Source organism: Neodiprion virginianus, unplaced genomic scaffold (assembly GCF_021901495.1).
Source record: "Neodiprion virginianus isolate iyNeoVirg1 unplaced genomic scaffold, iyNeoVirg1.1 ptg000042l, whole genome shotgun sequence".
NCBI classification, from domain to species: domain Eukaryota; kingdom Metazoa; phylum Arthropoda; class Insecta; order Hymenoptera; family Diprionidae; genus Neodiprion; species Neodiprion virginianus.
The window spans coordinates 58,692-62,560 of record NW_025804445.1 but is presented as its reverse complement, the minus strand read 5'-3'; positions in this window follow the sequence as shown (position 1 = coordinate 62,560).

The window sequence follows — 3,869 nt, the reverse complement described above, 5'->3', positions numbered from 1 at the left end:
AGATGAATTCACCAAATTTTGCATCTTGAAAAGTGCTCCAGCCGCGAACGCAGTTAATGTCATAGCAATGCTTGAATTGCAAACTTCATTATTTGGCACCGCTAAAATGGTTTATGTTGACCGTGGAAAAGCGTTCGATTCGAACATAGTCTCGGATTATTGTACAATGACAGGAACGAAGATCCACTACACAACTACTGGCAATCACAGGGGAACAGGTAACGTAGAAAAGATGATTCAAGGCATTCGCGAAAAAATCGTGACAGCCCAAACAGATTGGACAAAAGAATTGACAAAAATTCAACATTCTTCTAATATCACAAAAGCGTCCGCGACAGGCTTTACACCGTTAGAACTATTAACCGGTCGAACGGACGTCCCACGAACGGACGCAGTTGCAGAAGCAGTATCAATAGTTTCCGACGAATCGATTGATCAAAAACGCCGACTGGCGATCCAACGCAGTCAATCATATGCCAAAAAGTACACCGATAAATGGAAGGAGAAACATAGACCCATGATTGATTTCGATGTTCCTGATTTGGTGTGCATAAAATCGAATAATACTCAAGGCAAACTCGGAAAAGCATACGACGGACCATTCAAAGTCATTGGAGCATTGGACAATCATCGATACGAGCTCCACAACTTGCAGACTGGACGCAAAGTTATACGCTCATCAGATCAGATGAGAAGATGGCCTACCCAGTCGGAACAGACTGCCCATGTTGGTAAGCTAAAATTTCCGTTGGCTGTGTATTCAGCAACAAGGCCCTGTATGGGAATTTACAATTTCTGTTGGCTGTGTATTCAGCAACAAGGCCCTGTATGGGAATCTGCAATTTCTGTTGGCTGTGTATTCAGCAACAAGGTCCTGTATCGGAAATTGCAACCTCTGTTGGTTGTGTATTCAGCAACGGAAGGACTCAGATCAGACCTGTTGCGAAAGTAAAGAAAAAAAAAAAAAGTTACATCTTGATACCGCATAGTACTAATGTACATGGACAGCACCAGATCTGCTGTCAGATTCCTCATCTGTTTCAGAATAGCTCCTAGAGGGATACAAACGCGTTCAAGGACGATCGCATCGTCAGAAGGGCCGTGTTATGACATCCACACACGCGGAGCGTGTGACACCTTAGGCAGATAGGCTTATCCCTTCTCCCCGTCAGCGCATCTTCTGTTTACTCGGACTTTGTGAATTGTATTCATTCGTATCCAGTCTTGAGAAGCGTTCGGTCGATAAGAAACCTTGTTCTCCATAAGACTGGCCCCCCTGAGTTTTATTTTCCTAACAATATAAAAAAAATAATCCAAATGAATCATATTCCTTAAATTAAAAAATAATAGGTTTTCGAAAATTAAAAATATGAAATTGAATAACTAATCATTTATCTGTCGGTATGTTTTCTTTACACTTTTCAACAAGTTCTAATCCATTGTATGAATGTTCCAAATTACAATCCATAAAGGACATGAATGGCATTTTATTAATGTATAATATTTCTATTTCAATTAATATGTGAGCGAATATTCGAAAATTATATAGAAATTTTCAAATAATCATATTTATTTCTAAAAAATTTGATTAGTGTAAAAAAATTTTTTTTTTTTTTAGGAATTCTTTTTTTTTCAAAAGTGAATCAAAAATTATAATATATATGGATAAAATATGAATGATAAAATTATTTTCTAAATTTTTTCATTCAACAATTTTGTATATATATAAATTATCCACTGATATAATTGAATATAAATTAGGGCAATTAAATCAAATAATTTAGTGATATTAAAATTAATTCATTTTAATAAATCATTTTTCTCAAATTCAAGAATAATTAATTTTGAAAAATTGAAAATACGAAATTAAATAACTAATCATATATCTATCCGTAAGTTTTCTTCAGACTTTTCAATAAGTTCTAATCCATTGTACAAATGTTCCAAATTACAATCCATAAGGGACATTGAATGGCATTTTTTTAATGAATAATATTTTTATCTTAATTAATATGTAAGCAAGTAAACAAAAAATATATAGGATTTTTTTCATATCTGTATTTATTTTCAAAAAATTCAATTAATTTGAGAATTTTTTTATGTTATGAAATTTTCCTTTTTTTGAAATTGAATTGAAAATTATAATATATATAAATACAATATAAATAATAAATTTATTTATCATTTTCTTTTATTTAATCAATTATATATATATAAAAATTTTACATTAAGATAATTCAATATGAATGGTGGCAATTAAATTGAATACTTTAATGATATAGAAAGTAATGAATTTTTAATAAATCATATTTCTCAAATTAACAAATAATTTGTTTTTCAGAATTGAAAATATGAACTAGAATAACTGATTATTCATCTGTCTGTGTGTTTTCTTTAGACGTTTCAATAAGTTCTAATCCATTGTATAAATGTTCCAAATTACAATTCATAAAGGACATCGGATGGCATTTTTTCAGTAAATAATATTTTTATTTTCATAAATATGTAAGCAAATAATCAAAAAATATATAAAATTTTTTTCACGGCTACATTTATTTTCAAAAAAATTTAATAATTTGGGAATTTTTTTATATTATGAAATTTTCCTTTTTTTGAAATTAAATTGAAAATTATAATATATATGAATAAAATGTAAATGATAATTTTGATTATCATTTTCTTTTATTCAATCAATTATATATATATACTGTGACGGGACGCCTGGCTGGCGTACCGACAGCCGGGGTTCAGCGCGTGCCCCCTAATATTTTGCTTGGTAAACCCAAGCCAAATCTAACTGTCCACTCGATAACCCCGCCACACACCGGGAACCCAATCAAATCACACGATTTACCGTACCCCTTCTTCAGGGAACGCGACCAATCTCTATCCACGAAAACGGCGTAACTAGACAATAAGAGTATATAAGACGAGCGCAAACGCGAATCAATCAATCTATCACCTATTGAGCAACCGCCAGGATAGATCATCGCAGACTTCCACGAGAAGACCCATACTTCCACATCCACGAGGAGCCGGGCACCAAGGACCCACGATCAGGAGACGTGGAGTACCCGTGCAAGGAATCCTCAACACGACTTCCCATCAAAAGAGGGCATTCAGCGTACTAATAAATCCTATTTGTTTTCAATAAAATAAATTCCTTAGGTACTAGGGAGCCGTGTCTGAGTGAAGAACAGCATTGCGTCTGACCTCATAGCTCAAATACGGTGATCGTCTCACAATCCCCCGACCCGTAGGTAGGACACCTGAACCCGTAGAGAGTCACGGTCATAGTGACTGAAAGTCTTAATACAGGTACATTCGCGTAGAATCCCCTTGCCTTTAACTACCACGCTAGTAATATCCAGTCTTGCCATACGCAAACTGAATCACTATCAAAGTCCTTCTGACTACTATGCTATCACTCACGTAATATTCTGTTTCAGTACTATCTGAACGAATAATTACAATATTAAAATCAACCGTCAGCGACGATTCCTCATTATCAAATACCGTCCCTCTGACGACCAGGCTATAACAAATAATATTGAGTCTACCCATAGGTAAACCGAACTACCATCCAAGTCCTTCTGACTACCGTACTGGCACACGAATAATATTCTGTCTTAGTTCCCACTAAACGAATCATTATCCATCACCAAAACCGACTAGTCAACGATCCAGAATAATCAAATACCGTCCCTCTGACCAACACGCTATCACGCAATTAATAGTCAGTCTTGCCGCAGGCAAACTTCATTAATATCAAAGCAAATAAGGAAGAACTATCCCTTCCTAAATTATCGAAAATCTCTTCGAGATTACCAGAAGAATAAGTTCACAATCTTTTATCCTGTCTCTTATCC